The sequence below is a fragment of the Apodemus sylvaticus genome, chromosome 4 (genome assembly GCF_947179515.1).
Source record: "Apodemus sylvaticus chromosome 4, mApoSyl1.1, whole genome shotgun sequence".
Classification (NCBI taxonomy): Eukaryota; Metazoa; Chordata; class Mammalia; order Rodentia; family Muridae; genus Apodemus; species Apodemus sylvaticus.
In genome coordinates, this window is record NC_067475.1 from 67,522,786 (window position 1) to 67,545,985 (window position 23,200).

Below are 23,200 nucleotides of genomic sequence, written 5' to 3' on the forward strand. Positions count from 1 at the left end.
GGGTTGTTGGAGGTAGTTGGCTGTAAATACAGTTAATGGATTTCCTGGCTTTCCGACAGACACCGGTAATATAGATTCTATCCCAAAGTACTGAGGGAAACAGCAGAAAGAGAGCAGAATCTGGCTATCTCAGGGGAATACGGTGCTCAGCAGAGGGCTTGGGAACATCGACGCCAGGAAGAAGAGGGATGTGAGAACACTGGGGACAGAGACAGCCACGTCTACGGACGTGAAACTTCAACCTCGGGATCTGAAACCAGGGTAGCAGCATATGGGCTCCTGAGAACACGCTCAGATCACTTTGCAGCTACAGCACTACAAAGAAAGTCAACTGTCTATTTGTTTAAAACCAGAAGAGAAATCTCATGACGGGGTAAGCCTGACACAATGCCCTCATGAGCTGCTGCCTGCTGCTTTGGTCCAGCAACCGCCTCCAAATAGCCGTCTTAAAACAGAACAAAACGATGCCCTTTGTGCTGCTGTATGACTTCAGCCGTGTCATGTGGAGGAAGAGGCAGGTGGATGGACCACCGTGAGTTCTAGGACAGCTTAATTTACCTAGAGTTCCAGGCCAGGTCCAGCTACTTAGTGAGATCCTATCTTGAATCAAAAACAACCACAAAAAATAAAAATTTTTATTACATTTTCATTTATTAATCTTCAGTGTGTGTGTGCGTGTGTGTGTGTGTGTGTGTGTGTGTGTGTGTGTGTGTGTGTGTCTGTGTGTGTGTCTGCAAGTATCCCAAATATCCATCTTCACCATCATTGCGTTCTACTCTGGGTTGAACCTTCTCATACTGTACTCGCTTGGGGCAGAGTCTTTCCACAGCCTGCTCTTAGGTCATCAACTTTTGAATTACAAAATTGGAAAAGAGAAAGAGATATGATCCAGTGACTAAGAGGCACATATGTCAGCTCACAAGTGCCTGTAACATCAGCGCTGGGAGAATCGGATCGGACCTACCTCTGAGAACATTCATACATCCTACACAGTCACAAAGGACTTAAATAGGAGAGATGAAGAGATGGCTCAGCCGTTAAAGGCTAGGCTCACAACCAAAAATAAATCTGAGAAAAATTTAGAAACATACCCCAAATATAAGAGACCATAACGAGCCCTTTATACTCCCACCGCTTGGAAGTACCGTTATAGATTACAATGTGTGTTACAGTGATCGTCGTCTTTGCAAAGATACACGCACTTATCCAGTGCAGTTGGAACCAATCAGGAAAGGCATACAGGTGGCAAGGTTGTCCTCTGGAGCACCTCACGGTGAGAAATGGCTTACATTTACATTTACATTAACAGATGGGCCTAGGAAAGTTGAGTTTCAAAGAACGTCCAAGGCGTGTTCGGTTGGTTTGTGGAGGAGGCTGAGGACAGTTACCGACCAGATAACTATCCCAGCTCCCAAGATCGATGTAGATCTGTGTGCCCGGAGTAGGAAGGGCTATCAGTTCCGTTGTGTCAGGGGACAGACGAAATAAAGTTGCTCACTCACTATGCCGCCGAGACATGCCTCCACCCCTAACCTGCGCACTCCAGATGCTCTTCTACCTGGTGGACAACGAAAACATGCTCGGACCTTATTGCGACACTCCTGGGAAACCACACTATTCCGTGGAATCACAGTCTAACTTTTTGTTACCAACAATATCAGGGGAGAGCGCGAACGCAGTCCCCCACTACCACAAATTATGCAGTCGAGTTTCCCGCATTTGGGGAAATCGCAGGGGTCAGCACACCCCAAGTGCAATGGGTGAGCCTCGCCCTGGGAAAACCACCTTCGTGATCATGGTATCTCCCCTGCCAGGTAAGTATGCTTTCCTCGCCCACAGCCCCGAATCACACACGCCCACCCTCCACTCTTAGCACACGGTCACTTCGCCCCGCCCGATCGCGGGCCTCTCCGGACGCACACGCCATCCTTGCGCTCCGCTGCCGCCCGAGGACCCGCGCTGTCTCCCTCGCCGCGCACAAAATGCCTCGCGTTTCTGCAGCGAGCGCGGACCCGGCAGGCCCTGCGCGCCTCTCATCTGCATACACCACGCCCATACCTGTGACATCAAGGATGAAGGCTGGTCATCTACCTTTCGGTGCCTTCCTGGCCGCCTTCATGGTCTTCGTGTCTAGTCTACTATTGTAATTTCCAAGCACTTTCACCTGATCCTTATTTTTACCCCTTTGTGGGGAGGGGGTATCCGTGTAGCTCCAGAAACTTGAAATAGAAAAAATTAGGGCTCTGAAGATTTACTGATAGGACTGGAGAGTTGGCTCAGAGGTTAAGAGCACTTGTTGCAAAGGACTCGAGGTCGATTCCCAGCATCCATATGGAGGGTTACCGCTTCCTTTAGCACTAACATGTGTGCTGCACAGACACACAGGAAGGAAAAACACTCATGGGCACAGAATAATAATAAAAAGATGTTTTGTTTTGTTTTGTGTTGTTAAAGCAGAGTTACGGGGCCTGAGAGATTGCTTAGCAGTTAAGAACACTCTTCCAGAGGTCCTGAGTGCAATTCCCAGCACCCACACGGTGGCTGGGTATACAAAAAATAAATCATTCTTTTAAAAAAGAAGTTACAGCCGTGCAGTGGTGGTGCACGCCTGTAATCCCAGCACTTGGGAGGCAGAGGCAGGCGAATTTCTGAGTTCAAGGCCAGCCTGGTCTACAAAGTGAGTTTCAGGACAGCCAGGACTACATAGAGAAACCCTGTCTCCGAAAACCAAAAAAAAAAAAAAAAAAAAGAAGAAGTTACTAATTCAAGTGCTAAGAAAAATCAGACTTTAAAGGAATGCTGCTTCCAATATGACTTGAGACAAGTAGGGCACTAAGCATGCTGATTAGAATGTCTCAGAAAACATTATTACTGAGAAGGTTTCTGCACATTGGTGTTTGGTCATGGAAGACAGGTGGTAGTACTAATAGTTAAGTATTCCTTCAGTCTGCAAACTCAGTAAGCCCACAAAGAGTGTTCCTGGGGACTTAAAGTGTTCTGTGACACCAAAGAGAGAGATGTGGAAGACATAAGGGGTGGTAGAGGCATTTGGCTTAGAGCAATCAAAAAATCAAAGCACCATCAAAGCATCTCTTAGACAATGGTCAGGCTGTAGACAGTGGCACTGAGTCTGACCCAGCTGTTATTAAACTGCATTATTCGGTATCCGCTATGCAGAGACGGTGCTCCAAAGCACAAGGCCCTGTGACAGGGAAGTGGGATCAAGATGAAGTAAAAGAGATATTAGGGATGTGAAGACCTTTGAGGTACTTTGGACAGCTTCTTCTACCGTATCTATATCTAGGGCCTGAGAGAGTAGGATGTGTACCCTGTATTTTGACCATGCCCGATGGGCAGTTGTGATGAATGTTATAGTAACATTTACTGACAGCCCATGTCTCCCATCTGGGATGCCAACTTAATTAGAATAAATTTTTTTGGATCATTTGCATGTACAGAGATAAAATTTGCCATAATTGAAAATCAAGCTATGGGGCTGGAGATATGGCTCAGCAGTTAATAGCACTGAGTGCTCTTCCGAAGGTCCTGAGTTCAAATCCCAGCAAGCACATGGTGGCTCACAACCACCTGTAATGAGATCTGATGCCTTCTTCTGGTTGTCTGACCAGTGTACTTACATATAACAATAAATAAAATCTAAAAAAAAAAAAGGAAGAAAGAAAAAGAAAAAAGAAAATCAAGCTATTTGAACTGTACTGACGAAAAGCTGTTTGTGATAACAGAGTGAGGCTTTAATACAATTTGAGTTTGTAGAGGAAGAGAGTAAGGGTAACAAAATTAACTATACTGGGGGAGTTTCTGTAAGGCCCCAGAGGGAGCTGAAGACAAAGAAACCCTTGAGGCCATAAAGCAGCAGTGAGAATTCCTGGACAGAGCTGAGAGATTGGAGGGACAAGGTCTGTGGAAGAGTGTTCTTAACTGCTAAGCAATCTCTCAGGCCCCGTAACTCTGCTTTAACAAAACAAAACAAAACAAAACAACATCTTTTTATTATTATTCTGTGCCCATGAGTGTTTTTCCTTCCTGTGTGTCTGTGCAGCACACATGTTAGTGCTAAAGGAAGCGGTAACCCTCCATATGGATGCTGGGAATCGACCTCGAGTCCTTTGCAACAAGTGCTCTTAACCTCTGAGCCAACTCTCCAGTCCTATCAGTAAATCTTCAGAGCCCTAATTTTTTCTATTTCAAGTTTCTGGAGCTACACGGATACCCCCTCCCCACAAAGGGGTAAAAATAAGGATCAGGTGAAAGTGCTTGGAAATTACAATAGTAGACTAGACACGAAGACCATGAAGGCGGCTAGGAAGGCACAGAAAGGTAGATGTAGATGACCAGCCTTCATCCTTGATGTCACAGGTATGGGCGTGGTGTATGCAGATGAGAGGCGCGCAGGGCCTGCCGGGTCCGCGCTCGCTGCAGAAACGCGAGGCATTTTGTGCGCGGCGAGGGAGACAGCGCGGGTCCTCGGGCGGCAGCGGAGCGCAAGGATGGCGTGTGCGTCCGGAGAGGCCCGCGATCGGGCGGGGCGAAGTGACCGTGTGCTAAGAGTGGAGGGTGGGCGTGTGTGATTCGGGGCTGTGGGCGAGGAAAGCATACTTACCTGGCAGGGGAGATACCATGATCACGAAGGTGGTTTTCCCAGGGCGAGGCTCACCCATTGCACTTGGGGTGTGCTGACCCCTGCGATTTCCCCAAATGCGGGAAACTCGACTGCATAATTTGTGGTAGTGGGGGACTGCGTTCGCGCTCTCCCCTGATATTGTTGGTAACAAAAAGTTAGACTGTGTTTCCACAGAATAGTGTGGTTTCCCAGGAGTGTCGCAATAAGGTCCAAGCATGTTTTCGTTGTCCACCAGGTAGAAGAGCATCTGGAGTGCGCAGGTTAGGGGTGGAGGCATGTCTCGGCGGCATAGTGAGTGAGCAACTTTATTTCGTCTGTCCCCTGACACAACGGAACTGATAGCCCCTCCTACTCCGGGCACACAGATCTACATCGATCTTGGGGGCTGGGATAGTTATCTGGTCGGTAACTGTCCTCAGCCTCCTCCACAAACCAACCGAACACGCCTTGGACGTTCTTTGAAATTCAACTTTCCTAGGCCCATCTGTTAATAGAAGCCATTTCTCACCGTGAGGTGCTCCAGAGGACAACCTTGCCACCTGTATGCCTTTCCTGATTGGTTCCAACTGCACTGGATAAGTGCGTGTATCTTTGCAAAGAGGACGATCACTGTAACACACATCATAATCTATAACGGTACTTCCAAGCGGTGGGAGTATAAAGGGCTCGTTATGGTCTCTTATATTTGGGGTATGTTTCTAAATTTTTCTCAGATTTATTTTTGGTTGTGAGCCTAGCCTTTAACGGCTGAGCCATCTCTTCATCTCTCCTATTTAAGTCCTTTGTGACTGTGTAGGATGTATGAATGTTCTCAGAGGTAGGTCCGATCCGATTCTCCCAGCGCTGATGTTACAGGCACTTGTGAGCTGACGTATGTGCCTCTTAGTCACTGGATCATATCTCTTTCTCTTTTCCAATTTTGTAATTCAAAAGTTGATGACCTAAGAGCAGGCTGTGGAAAGACTGCCCCAAGCGAGTACAGTATGAGAAGGTTCAACCCAGAGTAGAACGCAATGATGGTGAAGATGGATATTTGGGATACTTGCAGACACACACACACACACACACACACACACGCACGCACACACACTGAAGATTAATAAATGAAAATGTAATAAAAATTTTTATTTTTTGTGGTTGTTTTTGATTCAAGATAGGATCTCACTAAGTAGCTGGACCTGGCCTGGAACTCTAGGTAAATTAAGCTGTCCTAGAACTCACGGTGGTCCATCCACCTGCCTCTTCCTCCACATGACACGGCTGAAGTCATACAGCAGCACAAAGGGCATCGTTTTGTTCTGTTTTAAGACGGCTATTTGGAGGCGGTTGCTGGACAAAAGCAGCAGGCAGCAGCTCATGAGGGCATTGTGTCAGACATACCCCGTCATGAGATCTCTCTTCTGGTTTTAAACAAATAGACAGTTGACTTTCTTTGTAGTGCTGTAGCTGCAAAGTGATCTGAGCGTGTTCTCAGGAGCCCATATGCTGCTACCCTGGTTTCAGATCCCGAGGTTGAAGTTTCACGTCCGTAGACGTGGCTGTCTCTGTCCCCAGTGTTCTCACATCCCTCTTCTTCCTGGCGTCGATGTTCCCAAGCCCTCTGCTGAGCACCGGATTCCCCTGAGATAGCCAGATTCTGCTCTCTTTCTGCTGTTTCCCTCAGTACTTTGGGATAGAATCTATATTACCGGTGTCTGTCGGAAAGCCAGGAAACCCATTAACTGTATTTACAGCTAACTACCTCCAACAACCCGGCATTTAGTTCCGGATTATAGAACCATAACACTCACCAAAGTCTTCACACTACTTCCCACGCTCTCGTGTCCCCATTATCCCATACCTGTAACCTCCAAGTTTCACACTAGTGCCCAGGCTGTTTTGGCTTCCACACTTCTCTCCCCTGCAGCTATCTGCTCCCCTTAAAACTGGCAAGGTGCTTGGCAGTGGTGGCGCACGCCTTATTGGGAGCTAGAGGCAGGCGGATTTCTGAGTTTGAGGCCAGCCTGGTCTACAGAGTGAGTTCCAGGACAGCCAGGGCTACACAGAGAAACCCTGTCTCGAAAAACAAAAAGAAAAACAAAACAAAACTGGCAATGCTTTCTCTGCCTTTCCTGTTCTCCGCGCTCCCCACTCCGCCCCCCAGAGATGCAACTTTAAAACTGACCAATAAACCGTGCTTTCTCCGCATGGAATCGTCCAGTTCCGAAGTTTTACTGCGTCCTCCCTTAGTTTGTCAGCACTCTTCCACTGAGCTGCCTGCAATCCTCATTTAACCTTTGGTTTGTGGAGAGGTATTATCTATCGCACCAGGTGACCTTCAAGTTCCTCCTGTAGTCCAGGTTGCCATCTTCTCGCCTCAGGCCGCCAGTAGGTGACTGGTTAGCGGCCTGGATGAGCAGGCTAGGCTTTGTTTTCAACAGTTCACACAGCCGCTAGAGGAGACCCAAGGACTCCTTGGATTTCCTTGACTTTGAGAGGCGGGGAATTCGTTTTGTTTTTAGTGCGCATGGAGGTCCCAAGTGAGAACGGACTTTTGCCGGATTCTGACAGCTCAGGGAATGTAGGAAACATGCCTAAAAACAACAACAACAACAACAACAAAAATTGGTCTGCGTTTGTCATTCTGGGGTCCTCGTAGGACTAAAAACCCTCCCGGATATTTTTTCTTTTGAAGCCCTGTGGTGGAATGTCTTTCTCCCCGAGCCCACGGGCGCGCGTGTGTTTGTCCCTAGGTGCTCGGCGTGCTCAGGAAAGGGTGAAGAAGCCGCGGGGCACGCGGCGGGTGCAGCGGCTCGACCCTGGGACGCCGGCCTGCGGGTCCCGGGCAGAGGCTGAGGACGCTGCCCGAGTCGGCCAGTGAGCTGCGGCAGGGGACGTTCGAGACTGAGAAACTGGAAGCCCGTGTTAGGAGGAGGTCTGAGGCACGGAGCTGAGTTCCACTGGATTACTATGCAAATTTGCCAACCGCAGCTACCATTCTCGGTGTCTGCATTCAGTTTCAGTACTGCTGGAAGTTGGGTAGGCCTCAAAAACCAATCACCCCCAAACCCGCGCTCCCTCCCCCGTCACGTGCAAATTCTCTTGTGTTTCCAGATCAATTTCGGACACTGCAACCGCTTACACTCTCCTCATCTGCATCCGTCAACGCCAAGGTCTAGGACTTCAGTTGCCTGTATCTACCCTTCTACGGGTCCCCGGCCAACCAGCGCACCTTCCACCTGCTACCTGGGAGGAGACGTCACCCTTTCATTCCTAATCCTGTACTTCATCTGCATAGGGAAAAAAAAAAACAAAACCCGCCTGATCCCCGGTCCAGGGGAGAAGCCACGCCCCTCTCTTTCACTGCGTTGGCTTGTTGAATAGTTTTTGCTTGTGGAGAGTTGGAATGTTGAAGGCCCAGAGACAAACACTGAATTATCCTAAACCCCTAAATAGCCACCTATATCAGGCAGGTGATAAAGAATCCGTCACACCCTGTCGTAACCTATAGAGCCTTTTCTCAAACTGTGGGTCGCAAATCCTTTAGAAGGGTCGTCGAAGGATTTTCTGAGTGGTTGCCTAACACCATCAGAAAACATAGATATTTACATTATGATTCATAACTGTAGCAAGATTACAGTTATGAAGTAACAACAAAGATAATTTTTCATAACAGCATGAGGAATTGTATTAAAGGGTGGCAACATCCGGAATGAGAATTTCCATTGTAGAGGTTTCACTATCTTAACAGGTAGTTGGCAAAAACCCATGAAACATTAAATGAAGCCATTTTGATCTATATCCCACGTTCTAAGAAATGACTGGGGAAGGGCGGAGGTACACACCTTCATCTCAGCACCCAGAGGCAGGCAGATCCTCCGATGAAATGGGACCGGCTTGGGCTACATGGAGAGTTACAGACTGGCAGAAGTCCATTTTAAAACAAAAAGCAGGCTATCCAAAAGCCTATAACGGGAAACCATCATCACCCTGAACACCACACATGAGGCAGGCACAGTTTATTTCTAAAAACGCATCAAGTGGAGGGCCGGCTCTGCACCCACCAGCAACATGTTTTTGGTTTAGTTACAACCAAAGAGATACTGCTTGGAACTCAAGTACAGGCCTTTAAAACTTTTTCATAGGGTACCATGCACTGTAGCTGCTATAGTCCCTGGTGGACAGAGACCTGGGATTCTAGTGCAGTCTTTTGACCTGAGCTTCCCAGCTCTGTAACTGGTGAAAGAGGTGCTGCACACTGAGGACTTGCTCTTGCAGTCATTTGTTTCTCTTGGTAATAGAAGAGAATGCATAACTAAAACGTTTAACGAAACCATCCTTATTCTGCTTTTGGTAAATTGGAGAACCAGGAGAGAGAACAATCATGGTCCCCCACGACTCAATGACTTCTGCGTCATCCTTGGCTTCAGGCTTAGATTTAGGGCCCTTTCTTTCCCTTTTCTTGGCGGTTTCTGTTTGGTTTCTCTGCAGCTCCGGTCACCCTGCTCTGCAGCAGAGCTTTGGGTGAGACCGAGTTAAATCTGGAAGTCAGGAGAACTCCTTGGTGCAGACCCTGGACACCTGCAGAGGAGGAGTACTGGGTGTGTCTCTAACTGAAGGCTCTCTCCCACTGCTACTCCCGATTTCCATCTGTCATAGTTAGAGTTTTACTGCTCTAAACAGACACCAGGACCAAGGCAACTTTTATAAGGACAGCATTTCATTGGGCCTGGCTTCAGAGGTTCAGTCCATTATCATCAAGGCAGGAACATGGCAGCAGGCAGGCAGGCATGATGCAGGAAAGGCTGGGAGTTCTACATCTTCATCTGAAGGCTGCTGGCAGAATACTGGCTTCCAGGAAGTCAGGATAAGGGTCTTAAAACCCACACCCACAGTGACACACCTACTCCAACAAGGCCACACCTACTTCAACAGAAACACACCTTCTAATAGTGCCATCCCAAGGGCAGAGCATATGCAAACTCTCACACCATCCCTTTCACAGCGGAGAAGCAAACTCCAGTCTGAGATTATTTCCATCAACTGCTACAAGGACAGCAGGCTTTGAAAAGTCAGGAGGAGAGCAAGGAGAAGGGAAATCACTGGACTATCAAACGTTCCTTCCCCTTACACGAGCAGCATAGCAGAAGCCCCAGAAGTCTCTGGCAAGTCTTCCTTGGAACTGAATGAATAGGATATGCAGGAAACAATTGCAGTTATTGGAAGGCTTTGAAGTGTCTAAAAGTTTCTGTTTTAAAAAATGCCGCATTAGTGTCCGTGCACCAGTACTGTCTGCCCCAACTGCACTTTGAAATAGCAATTTCCTTCTGGTGGAAACATTCTGTGGTGGGGTGGGGTGGTGACGCCACTGGACACAGAAAGTTCCAGAGGGGTGAACAGCAAGCTTCTGGCTTTCAAGAGCTGTCACTCCCTCATCTATATTCCCATAACACAGACAGACTCATTGGTTCTCCATGTTGGACTTTGGTGGTATTCTTACTTTGGTCTGGTGAACTTCAGGGGAGGTTTTTCACAACCAGGAGTTTGAAGTGGTATTGGCATTTCCCTTCTAATGGACTGAAACTTCAAGGTCATGGCAGGCAGTAGAAGGAATTCTGTAGGCCATGACCTGAAACTCCTCGAGGGACAAACCTGGCCCAGACTGAGGGGTAAGAGGACTTGGGCCTTTTCACAGAGTAGCATTTCCTCCTCAACGCTGGGAAATACAAAATGTTCCGTGGAGATACTGAGGTACAGTGCTGTGTGTCATTCAGTAAAAACAGAGACAGATGGAATTTGTTTTCTCAATGTGCTGTCATAATTGTCATGACTGTATTGGTGGCTCAGTGTTAGACGTCTCACTGCCCATGAAGAAAGACAGGGTTCCATTCCTGGCCAATGCAGTGGGATGTGATGGTTTGTTTATTTGTTTGTTTGTGGTGCTAGCAAAGTATCTAGGACCAAATATGTGGACATGGATTGTTATTCAAGTATTCGTTATTCACATATTGTTATTCAAAGAGAAGAAACCTCTCTTTGCCTTGTGTGGTGGCACATGCCTTTAATCCCAGCACTTGGGAGGCAGAGGCAGGTAGATCTCTGAATTTAAGGTTAGCCTAGTCTACATAATTAGTTTAAAGGTAGCCAGAACTACTTTGTGATACACTGTCTAGAGGGGAGGGAGGAGGGGGAAGAAAGGAAGGAAGGAAGGGAGGGAAGGAGGAAGGGAGGGAAACAAGCTGACGTTTCTGGACACTGTCCTCACTGTGGCCTGTGATCACACAGCGGTTTCTGGCCTTTGTGAAGCAGCCTCGTTCAGGTCCCAGTTCAGGCCCTGGCCTATTTGCTTTTGGTACAATCTTCCCAACACTGTGCCATGTGGCAGGGCAGAGTGAGAAAGGAAACCAGTTGGCACAGGCCTGGCAAACACAACAACTGCGATTGGCCTTCCTGTCTGAGTCAAGTGCACAAAATAACAGAACAAAACAAAAAAAAACCCAGGGGCTGTGTTAGTGTGTCTCCTGTGGAGCTGAGGTTAACAGAATCACGCAAACAGATCCGTTCTTTCTGTGGCACAATTTCTTCTTCCTCTTGTTCTTCTTCTTCCTCCTCCTCCTCTCTCGCCTCTCCCCGTCCCCTCACCCCCTCCTCCTCCTCTTCTTCCTCCTCTTCTTCCTCCTCCTCATCCTCTTCTCCCTCCTCCTATTTGCCTGGGCATTGCCAGCCAAGTGTGAGGTGACATCACAGTTCTTATCCACTGTTCCAGTATTTTAAGTAACCTCTAGCTGATAGAATAAATTTAAACACGATGACTTTCTCCAATTATTTTTGTGACTGTGTGTGGCTGAGAAATGAGCCATCACCGGGGTCAACGGATGGAGGGCGGGTTGACCTCCATGGGCGCGCACTGTGCACGGGCTGAAGAGCGGCTGTTGTGCATTAGGAGGCCACCTGCCCTGCAAAGTTAACAACTCACAACCCCGGGGAACAAAGGCCGGCCTTTCTTCCCACCTCTCCCTTCTTCCTGTCCAAACCAGATGAACTGTAATGTGCAGCCCCTCGGAGAAGGATTGTGTCCACCTGTGTCACACAGAGGGCGTGGGGTGGTGCACTTGTCCCCAGGACCTATAGGACGACATGCGGTTTTGACTATTTCTGAACTGAGTGTGCTTTGGGCACTGGTAAACCACAAGGAAGGCTCTTCAGAACTACAAGTTTGAACTGAAACTGGCATTTTCTTCTAATAAGCTGAGACTCCCAGATGGTGGCAAGAAGCAGAAGGGATTCTGCAGGCCATGCTCGGAAACTTCTCGAGGGGCAAATCTGATTCAGATTAAGTCAGGTGAGAGGACTTGGCCTGTTCACGGCCCAGCGAAGAGGGCATTTCCTTCTCAACACTGGAAAATGCTAAACACGGTGAGGATACATTGATTTACATTATTAACTTTCAGTAGAGATGCATGGATCTCATACCTTTTCCTCAAGTGTTGTGTTAAAAAAGACCCATGAGTGCATTGGTGGTTCAATGGTAGAATTCTCGCCTCCCACGCGGGTGACCCGGGTTCGATTCCCGGCCAATGCAGTTTCCTCTCTTTTATTTTGCCACCCTCTCTGCCTCCAGCATACTTTTTGGTGCAAGGACAGCTCCCAAGTCCATCTTTTTGGGCTCTTTTTGGCCGGGAATGTTAACAGCTACTTGATTAGCGGTGGCACAAGCAGATAAGTAGTGTCTTATATATCAAGGAATCCAGGCACAAACTTAGAAATATCAAATATCGCTACCACAGATGTTCAGTTATTTTCAAGGCCTCCTTGTTTCCATTCAGACACCTTACCTTGAGGATTTTATTCCCATGGCAAGAGATGGCCTCACGCCACTATTCTTGTCCAGCAAAAGACCTGCTGGGCAGGCAGAAGGTGTTCATGGAAGAATGTCACTTCTGCCTCTCTGCTTTAGACTGTGACTGAGTTATGTGGTAATTTCTGGCTGGAAGATACAAGGAACTAACAAGGTTCGTTGGGGTGGGAGGATATCCGTGAATTCCAGGTCAGCCTAACTTACATGAGGAGGCGGTCAGGGTCAGCCTAATTTATATAGCGAGCTCCAACCCAGCCAGAGGTAAATAGTGAGAGCCTGTCAAAAAAAAAAAAAAAAAAAAAAAGGCTTTCATCCTTAGGGATCCTGTCTGAGGGTTCTCAGTGTTGCTGTGCTGAAGTGTTCGAGTAAAAAGTCTGATACAGTGATACAGTGCTTGGGAGATGGCTCAGTGGTTAAGAGCACCGACTGTTCTTCTAGAGGTCATGAGTTCAATTCCCACCAACTACATGGTGGCTAACAACCATCGGTAATGGAATCTGGTGCCTTCTTCTGGTCTATATCAAGAGAGCAAAGGTGTGCTCATACATGAATCTTAAAAAAAAAAAAAGTCAGAAAGCAGTCGGGTTTCCAACGATAAAATCCTTTTATGGGAAGACCACTGTCTATTTAATTTAAGGCTTCCGCCAAGATTTTCATCGAGAAATTCTCTAATAAGGAGCTAGAGAGATGTCTCAGAGTGAGAGCTCTTCAAAGAACCCAGGTTTGACTCCCAGCCACCACACAAGAACTGTCTTCCGATCTTTGTTCCGGGTGGGTCCACGCAGCGCCCTAAACAGAGGCAGGCGAGATAAAACCCTTACAAATTCTTACCAATAGTTTCACTCAGTCATTTATTTATTTATGTATTTATTTATATATAATTATAAGGAGAAAGCGCGAATTCAGCTCTAAATAATACAAGTTAGGGAGCCGACATCCTCGCTTTTGTGGAATCCGCCCATCCCAGATGCAATAAATAAGTCTCTTCCTAGGAAACCCCCCCTACACACACATACACAGCGGATAACAGTGTTTTCCCACCGGGTAGTAACGCTTTTTCCACCTCCAGCCGCGACTCAGCCTCCTTGGCCCCGCGCTCTGAACGCACGTCCGAATTTGAGTGCTTGCTCGAGCGCCTAACCCGACACAGCTACTCCGTGGTTCCTCTGCTCCGCACCCCGCCACCCTGCCCCGGGACCCGCGCTCTCTCCTACAGCGGTTAAATTCCCCGCGCTTCTAAAGCGGGCGCGAACACCGCAGCCCCTTCCCCACCCCACCCCCACCCCCGGGCATAGATCTCTCCTCACTTAAAGCCACAGACAGCTCTGTTTCTCAGGAAAACGCCTCACTCCTGGACCTGCCCCTCCTGCATCCCTTTTCCCCCTTGTAGGTTTACTAACAGTAACAGCTTTCAAAATTGCTTTAAGGTTTGCTGTACCTAGGTATAATTCCCCACAGCTGTGTTCAAATGATATTCTTCTGCCTCTTAGGTGAATCCTTCATTGCATCTTGTTTCTTTCATGTCTCAAGGGACCCAGAAGGGCAGCGAAATTCACCTAGGAAAGAGACAGCAGAAGACTGGAGAGATTTGGCTTGACTGTTAAGAATGATGTTGCTAGAGATGTAGGGAATGGTTAAGCAATAACCAGCCCTTCTTGAGACCCATTTCATGGGGAGCACCAATCCCTGACACTAAAGATACTCTGTTATGCTTGCACACAGCACTCTAGCATAAGTGTCCTCTGAGAGGCTCCACCCAGCAGCTGACTGAAAGAGATTCAGGGACACCCAGCAACCACAGGATGGAGGTCGGCGAGTCTTATGAAAGAGTTGGGGGAAGGATTGAGGCCCCCGTAGGGGACAGGAACTTCACATGAAGACCAACAGTCAAGTAATCTGCACCCTTGGCTCTCCGAGAATGAACCACCAACCAAAGAGCGTTCACAGGTTGGACTGAGCCCCGCCCCCCAACAGCAAATGTGTAGCTCGTTTTCCCTCCATGTGGGTCCCCCAACAACTGGAGCTGGGGCTATCCCTAAAGCTGTTGCTTGTCAGTGGTTCTCCTAAGTGGGCTGCTTTGTCTGGCCTCAGAGAGAGAGGAGAGCCCTGGAGAGACTTGATGTGCAGGGTGGGGGAATAGAATGGGGGTCTGCCTTCTCAGAGGGGGGGGGAGGGGCAAATCTGGAGGGGCAGAGATTGGGATGTAAACTTAATAAAAAAATTTTTTTAAAAAGTTGAAGAAAACCTGTGTTTGGTTCCTAGTGCCCAAGGTGACTCACAACCATCTGTAAATCCTACACTACAAATCTGTTTCGAGGTGTGATTGGTTCAGGCATCTCTACAACCCCATAACTATTATTTCCTGCCCATCCCTCATCCATATCCATATCACAATTTTCTGCAAGTTCGTTGAGAAAGTCCCAACTGCAGCTAAAGACTTAAAATCGTGTCCAGAACATTAAAATTCTAGAAAAAAAATTTCCTCCCCATGAATACTAGTTCCAGACTCCAGACTCCTACTTTCTAGACACGTAAACTCAACCCACTCCTGCCCAACTCTACAGACTTCATTTTCAAAGCTGCAGGCCTCTGGGAAGCTGCCAATGACTGAGGAGAAAGGGAAGCTTGCAGCATTCTACAGGGAAGCTTCAGACTTGTGGGACCCTCAGAGGCTGGGGTGCGGCGTTAAGAAAGTCATTGAGGTTTTCTGTACCTAGATGTCTGCATTTTGAAGCAGGCTAGGTAGGGGTGCTTTCTTCATGGGCTGCCCCCATATTAAATGGCTCCTTCTATGTACTTTCTGTGATAAAATATCTGAGAACAGCAACTTAAAGAAGCTAGGGCGTAATTTGGCTCATAATTTGAGGGTACAGTTTGCCATCATGGGACATGCATAGTATCAGGACCGCACGGCAGCCATTGAAGCCATTAGAACCGTGATGAGGAGAGTAGCGATTTTCTCCTCTGTATTCAATTCAAGACGCTTGCAGATAGCTGGGTCTGCCCACATTTAGGATGGGTTCTCTCTCGTCAGTTAAACCTTTCTGCAGGTGCATTCGTAGACACACCTAGAGGTCGTATCCATGGTAAATTTAAATCCAGTCAAGTTAAAAAGTGAACATTAATCAATACATAAATAATTGCTCATATTTGGAACAAGTTTTCTTTCTTTCATTCCGCTTTCTTCCTTCCTTTCTTCCTTCCTTTCTTTCTTTCTTCTTTCTATTTACTTATTTATTTATTTATAATCAATTTTTTGAGACAGGGTTTCTCTGAGTAGCCCTAACTGTTCTGGAATATTCTCTGTAGACCAGGCCAGCCTCCACCTCACAGAGATCTACCTGTCTTTGCCTCCTGAGTATTAGGACTAAAGTTAAGTACCACCAGCCCACACCCAGTGGTAACAGGGTTCCATACATAGAGTAAACACTCTTAAGAGCTTGGCTTTAGGGAACTTAGAAATGGTTTAGGGTGAAGAGCACTGGCTGCTATTTGAGAAGACCACACCCACATAACAGCTCTTTTTTTTTAAGATTTTATTTATTTTACATATGTGATGAGTACTCTGTACTCTGTAGCTGTCTTCAGACACACCAGAAGAGGGCGGTAGAGCTCATTAGAAATGGTTTTGAGCCACCATGTGATTGCTGGGATTTGAACTCAGAATCTTCAGAAGAGCAGTCAGTGCGCTTAACCGCTGAGCCATCGCTCCAGCCCCCCCCCCTTTCTTTCTTTCAGCCCCAGCCAGGTCTACACAGAGAAACCCTGTCTCAAAAGAAACAAACAAACAACCTCCCATCCCAAAGAACATATTAAACAAATAATAAGAATTAATTCTAAAAAAAAAAAAAAAAAAAAAAAAAAACAGAAAACAAAAAAACCCCCAACAATTTCTAAATCAAAGTACTTGCTTATTTTTATGTCTGGTAATTCTTGCTGAATTGTCCTGAAACGAAGAGAAGCAGGACTTTTTTTTGGTTTGGTTTGGTTTGATTTTTTTTCAAGCAGGGTTTCTCTGTGTAGCCTTGGCTGTCCTGGAACTCACTCTGTAGACCAGGCTGACCTCAAACTCAGAAATCCGCCTGCCTCTGCCTCCCAAGGGCTGGGATTACAGGCGTGCCCCGCCACCGCCCGACTGAAACAGGACTTTTTAAGAAAACATGCATAGACCTGCATAACTGATGTGCAGTCTTGGGAATTGCTATTTGGAATGAAAACTCCGCAGAGTGTTCTCAGCTGATTTTTCCAACCCATAAGCTCTGAAGGGTCTCTTGTGTACCTCGAGGTTTGTCAAAAGACCTTCCCTGACCGGGAATTGAACCCGGGCCGCGGCGGTGAAAGCGCCGAATCCTAGCCACTAGACCACCAGGGAATGACAGGGCATAAGTGACATGGCAAACAGTAAAGTATCTACAAGAGAATGCAGCCAGGACTAGAAACCGAAGACTAGCAGGTATCTAGTGTGGACACACCCATCGCTAGCGCCCTGCAGTCTCTGTTCCACCTCTCATCTTTCCGGGACCAGGTGCTGCTCTGGGCTCTGAGACCGGGCCACAAGGAAACTCACCTGGGTTCCATCCCAGTCTTTCGGGTTCGTGGTGGCTCACGTGGGGACTCAGCTCTCGGTGTGTGGTGAGCATCCTCTTTCAGGTTTCTTATGTGGTAACTGGTTCGAGAGAGCAATTGGAGTGCTGGTTCCGTTTCTTCTCCGACCACTTCCATCGTCATAATGGACTTTCCCCGATCCTCCCAAAGAAGCCCTAGCGTAGATCCCTTTGACTGACTGACTACATGCTCTACGCTGCAGTTGTGCTTAGGGAAGGAGAAAAGGTAATGGGTTTCTGGAAAAACAAACAAAACAGAAAAACAAACAAAAACCTTTCTGGTTTTTAGACACTAGACACTGTCAACTTGTAGAGATTTAGGAAGATGAAAGTTGGAGATTCCTGAATTAAGGGAAGTTAGCTTACAGATGCCCCCCAATGCCCAACCCAGTCGCAGCAGGGGATGGAGGGCAATGCTGGTGGTTAGAGGGCTGCAGTGGGTAGGGAATTCCTCGGTATTCCCTTTCTGCCTCAATTTCACAATTACAGCCACCTAGGGTCTGTCATTTTTGCCTCTGCTTCACACACCCTTTCCTTTCCTTCTCCTCTTCCTCCTCCAGGCCCTCTCTCTCTCTCTCTCTCTCTCTCTCTCTCTCTCTCTCCCTTTTTCTCAAGAACATAGTTCTCAACCTTTCTAATGCTGAGATCTTTTTAATACATTTTTAATGCGATGGTGACCCCTAACAATAAAATCATTATTGTTGCTACTTCATAACTAATTTTACTACTGTATGAATCATGATGCAAATATGTGTGTTTTAGGAAAGCAAACACATCCCCTTCCAGGAGCCTTTCAAATGTTAGCAATAATGCTGAGGAGGTCAGGAGAAAAAGCCCACTCCGGGCCTTGAGGATTCATCCATGGAACTGAATTGTACCTCGTGTAGCTCTGGCTGCCAACAGAGTTGAGGTATCATTGGAGTTGCAAATCTTCAAGCGGTGCCAGTGTGCTTGATAGCTTGCCAGAGCCTGACAATTACTCAGGACCCGGAGACAGCGTCCCCAGGAAGGAAGAGAAGAAAGCACCATCTTCAGGGAGCTCAGCCCAGCAGCCTGGCGGAGCAGGCATTCACACGGCAAGGCAAGTCACGGGTGACATTGTGCATCTTCACCTCTTCTGCCTCCAATGCCCTACTCCCTTTAGAAGACACGGGTTCTCACCTACTGGTTTCAGGGGCAGCATCGGTGCTTGGAAGAGACTGAATGAAGTTTGCTTTCACAGTTTCAGCTAAGGTCTGGGTTTATCTTTGTCAAAGCGGTACAAGTAGAAAGAACACTGACCCAAATCTTGGCTACATGAATTAAAGTGTGTGTGCATGTGTGTGTGTGTTCCCATGCGTGTACAGGCTAAAGGTGTCCTAACAACTTTTTGAAACAAAGGGAGAGTTGTTTCCGGGGACAGACGGTACAGAACCATATGTACTTAGGGTTACAGGTGGGGCATAGACGAGTCTTTGAGAAACAGAGGTTTAATCATGGACAGGAGTTCACCTGGTTCGGTTTCACTAGGTGGCTTCCGAGCCTAAGATGGAGGCAGGTTGCTTTGTCAGTAGCAGCGGTGAAGAGAGGAACCGCTAAGTCAGGGGCTGCGTGGCCCTGGTCATTCCACAGGCGCTGTCTCCTGGAAATTCTCTCCCAGGCTCTTCTGCAACAGTCTTCAATAACAGTCTTCAAGTGAGCACAGCAGGGCATGACATATACCACGTGGCAATGGTGTGTGCATCTCCACTACAGAAATAAGCATGTGTAGAGGTCACTAAATGACCAAGAAAACAATCCGATTTTTTCAAAAAAAAAATCAGAAAAGGGAAAGCAACACAGGGCACAAACCAAGATATGCTTTTCAAAAAATATAAAGTGGTGTGCAGTGTGGTGTCCCACACTTGGACCACAGCACTCTGTAGAAGTTCAAAACAGAGTGCTAGTTTCCTGGAGAGATGGCTCAGCGGTTAAGAGCACTGGCTGCTCTTCCAAAGGTCCTGAGTTCAATTCCCAGCAACCACGTGTGGGCTCATAACCTTATCTGTAAGGGGATCTGACGCCCTCTTCTGGAGTGTCTGAAGACAGCTACAGTGTACTCATATACATAAAATAAATAAATCCTTTAGAAGAAAAGAAAAGGAAAGAAAAAAAAGAGTGCCATGGGATTCATAGAACCTTTTCTCAAACATAAAATGTAGCAGTACTAGCCCTGTGCAGGGGAGCAGCAATGCCGATGTTCTCTGTGGTGGCAACATTTGTTGCTAGAGCAAGCACTTGAAATTCAGATTCCCTGCCACTCATGGGATACCTGTGTAGACCTCACTTTGCCTTAGCTGCCTTTGCTGTTTAAGGCTTGACAAAGGCAGAAGGATCTTTTGATCTCGAAGGGGAGTCCGGGTCGGGGGTCGGGGGTCGGGGGTGGGCTAGCACACCGGCTTCAGGAATTTGTGCGTCTCACATTGATATTCCATCAGCAGGTTTAAAGTTTCCAAACCCGAGGAGGATATCGGTTTGGATGTGTTTATCCATCTGTCACTAATAATCTTGTTTAGCTGTCCGCCCTTGAGAGGGGACAAACAGCTGTTATAAATGACAGCAGGAGTCCCAGGACAGAATACAATAGTGTGTACTTCGAACATTTCAGTTAACATTCCTTTGCGGGGCTGTGCTCGCCAAGGGAGAGGGCGCCACGCACCCGCCGGCGTCTCCTGGATGCTGGGATTCCGCTGCCACCCGTGTGAGCCCCACGCTAACCAGGTTACGGCCTGGGTGACCAACAGGACCCAGAGAAGGAGCCTACATGCTCTTTAGGATCCGGGTGTAGCGGTGGTGGGTTAATCCCCTCTAATCGCGGGAAGGTCACTAGACGCCCCCAAATAAAAGGCTACGTGTGTGAGGCATTCATTCGGGAATCCGGAACGTTGGCGGGTGGCGAAGCACTCGCGCGCCCAATGGTGGAGCGATTAGAGTAGCGACACGTAATTAATACAATATCCGGTTCATTTGCATTCCCCGAGCAGAGACGCTCGAGGGTCTGGTCACCCAGGTGTGGTTGGTGTATTAATTAATTGTAATTAATTCAGTATCCGGGTCCTTTGCAAACCCCGAGCAGAGACGCTCGAGAGACTGGTCATCCAGGTGTGGTTGGAGCCTCAGCCGCTCTCGGTCTTGGGTTTGGGGCACGGCTCGCACAGAGGACAGTGGGTTTCCAGGGGCGCAGAAAAGGGTGTGTGTGTGTGTGTGTGTGTGTGTGTGTAGACGACCAAGACGTGAGAAGTCGTCTTGTAGCTGTTTAAAAATGACCGGTTTTTTTTGTTTGTTTGTTTTTTAAAATGACTCTAAAATTACTGCAGAAATTTAGGAATGAATGAAATAAAGAAAGCACTCGATTCTGGTTGCGGCTATAGCCTGTTGATCCAGAACAAGGTTTCTGGAGGTGGTGAGGTCGCTTGGTGGTTGTTGTGCCGGTTTATGTCTGCGGGGTGGGGGATGCGGGGTGGGGGGAGGGACATCATTAGAATCCGTTGGAGCCGAGCGTGGATTAAGCCTTTAATCCGAGCATTTGAAAGGCAGAAGCAGGAGGATCCCTGAGAGAGCAAAGCTACCCAGTGAATTCCAGGACAGCCAGAGCCACATTATGAAATGCTGTGTCAGATACAAGCAACAACAACAATCCCAGTCATGATACGCTCCTTTTCAACTTCTTGTTTGCAATAATTACCTTCTCACAAGTAAACTAAGTCAACTTCTTTGAGTGGAGGTGATTAAACGCAAGGCCTGTGGATCCGTGGCTTCTGCTCCATTACTTAAGCAACACCAACCTTGCCTCCCTGTCCTTAGGGCTTGTTGTCCTTGTTTGGTTTGACTTGGCTTGGTTTGATTGGTGTATGTGTTTTTTTTTGTTTTTGTCTTCGTTTTTCTTGTTTGTTTGTTTGTTTTTTTTCCGTTTTTGTTTGTTTGCTTTCTTTGAAACAGGATCTCTCTGTCCTGGAACTTGCTATGTAGGCCAGACTGGCCTTAAACTCAGAGATCTGCCTGGCTCTGCCTTCTGAGCGCTGGGAAGGCACATGCCAGCCTGGTTCTTTTGATCTGGATTTTTGTTTGTTTTTTGTTTTTTGTTTTTTGGATTTGGTTTTTTTGAGACAGGGTTTCTCCATATAGCCCTGGCTGTCCTGGAACTCACTCTGTATAATAGGCTGGCCTCGAACTCAGAAATCTGCCTGCCTCTGCCTCCCAGAGTGCTGGGATTACAGGCGTGCACCACCACTGCCTGGCTTTGATCTTGTTTTTAAACAAATTTCCTAACATCAGACTGTAAGTGAAATCTTCTGATTATCTGACTTTGTGGTTTTCTAAAGGGCCCATAGACTCTCTCAAAAGAGTATTATGTTTTCAACAGACTTGAGGTTCACACCCTTAATCCCAGCACTGGGAAGACAGAGCCTGAAGGATTTCAGTGAGTCCCAGGCCAGACAGAGCTACATATTGTCACAAACAAACAGGAAATTATTTGTCCTTATAAAAATAGTCACTAAATAATGCTTACATTATATTTTAATTTGCATAGGAAGTTGTATCAAGCAATAATGTCATGTGGGCTGTCAATATAATTTCAGGGATAGATTAAGTCCCTAGCTTCCAAGAGGCCTTGGGGTCATCTTCAGAACAGAGAAAAAACATTAGCATGTTACTGCTTTTGAGTTATATTTGTATACAGGCACATGTGTCGACAAGGCTCTGTAAAACTGTTCCTAATGCTATGCTCCAGTCACAGAGACCCCAAAGACCACTGAGGAGCCAACTCCAGTGCAAACATATAAGGGTCTTTATTATGAGCTCAAGAGCAAGATCTCTCATCATCCTGTCACAACGTGTCAGAGAGAGAGGCTCTAGGGGTATAGGATATTTATTGTAGTAAAGCAAACTTGGGAAATTTCTATACAGGTCAGCAAGGTAATATTTAAAAATTACATTTCTGGTATAATCTGAAGGAACCAAACATGGGGGCAAAAACCACCTGACAAACAAGATGACTAAGTTATCTGCTCTCTGCAGGATGTCTTAAGTTATCTATATGTCCCTTGACCCTGCTAGTGGGATGTTTGCTCAAGTGGACTTTGGTTTTCTCCCTGGAATTGGAGTTTAGTCCCTTGTCTTGCACAAAATGGAGTTTTTTCAAAAACAGAGTTGGTTGGGCTTTACACTAAAGGCTCAGAAATCCACTAAATCTTAGTGTAACATAGCGTTCAATAGTCTTTGACAGAGAGATAATCAAATTTTCTTGTTAGCTGGGTTGTCAAGATGATGGAGTCTCACCAGGTCTTTAAGCACGGCCCTTTTAAGTTTGGTCTTCCAGAGTTCATTGATTCGTTCTCTTGCTTTCCTAAGCGTCTATAAACCTTAACTATTCTTTCTTCTAAGAAAAAGATGGACATGCATTTTTCTGAAGTTAAAATCATACCACTTAGCCAAGCAGTGGTGGCCTTTAATCCCAGAACTTGGGAGTCAGAGGCAGACAGATCTCGGAGTTCAAGGCCAGCCTGGTCTATAGAGTGAGTTTCAGGACAGCCAGGGCTATACAGAGAAACTCTGTCTCAAAATACCAAAAAAGAAAGAAAGAAAAAAGAATCATATCACGTGGGGCTGGAGAGGTGACTCAGCAGTTAGGAACACTGGCTGCTCTTCCTAGAGGACAGGGGTTTGATTCCCAGCACCCAAGTGTTAGTTAACAACAATCTATAACCGCAATTCCAGGACAGACTACATCACTCTTCTTCTGGCCAGCTTGGGTACCCAGCATGCACAGGAAGCACAGGCACACATGCACGCAGAGCCTCCACTCAAATAGAATGAAGTAAAGTCATTTAAAAATATCATCTCATAGCCGGGCGGTGGTGGCGCACGCCTGTAATCCCAGCACTTGGGAGGCAGAGGCAGGCGGATTTCTGAGTTTGAGGCCAGCCTGGTCTACAGAGTGAGTTCCAGGACAGCCAAGGCTATACAGAGAAACCCTGTCTCTAAAAAACCAAATCCAAAATACCCCCCCCCCAAAAAAAATATATATATCATCTCATTTGACAGGGCAGGTTTCAGGGTTGGTAGTTCATAGGTCTATTGACTTAACGTCAAATGGAA

The 23,200-nt window shown here is 47.0% G+C and overlaps 4 non-coding genes across 4 annotated transcripts; 2 read left to right on the plus strand and 2 right to left on the minus strand.

Moving 5' to 3' along the window:
• Window positions 1-1,658: 1,658 nt before the first annotated feature.
• LOC127683794 (U1 spliceosomal RNA) lies at window positions 1,659-1,822 on the minus strand. Its single transcript, XR_007977599.1, has one exon. It is a non-coding gene; the product is annotated as a U1 spliceosomal RNA (small nuclear RNA).
• Window positions 1,823-4,613: 2,791 nt separating this feature from the next.
• On the plus strand, window positions 4,614-4,777 carry LOC127683806 (U1 spliceosomal RNA). Its single transcript, XR_007977610.1, has one exon. It is a non-coding gene; the product is annotated as a U1 spliceosomal RNA (small nuclear RNA).
• Window positions 4,778-12,132: 7,355 nt separating this feature from the next.
• Trnag-ccc (transfer RNA glycine (anticodon CCC)) lies at window positions 12,133-12,203 on the plus strand. The gene has a single exon. It is a non-coding gene; the product is annotated as a tRNA-Gly (tRNA).
• A 4,576-nt stretch (window positions 12,204-16,779) lies between these two features.
• Trnae-uuc (transfer RNA glutamic acid (anticodon UUC)) lies at window positions 16,780-16,851 on the minus strand. Its single transcript has one exon. It is a non-coding gene; the product is annotated as a tRNA-Glu (tRNA).
• Between the last annotated feature and the right edge of the window lie 6,349 nt (window positions 16,852-23,200).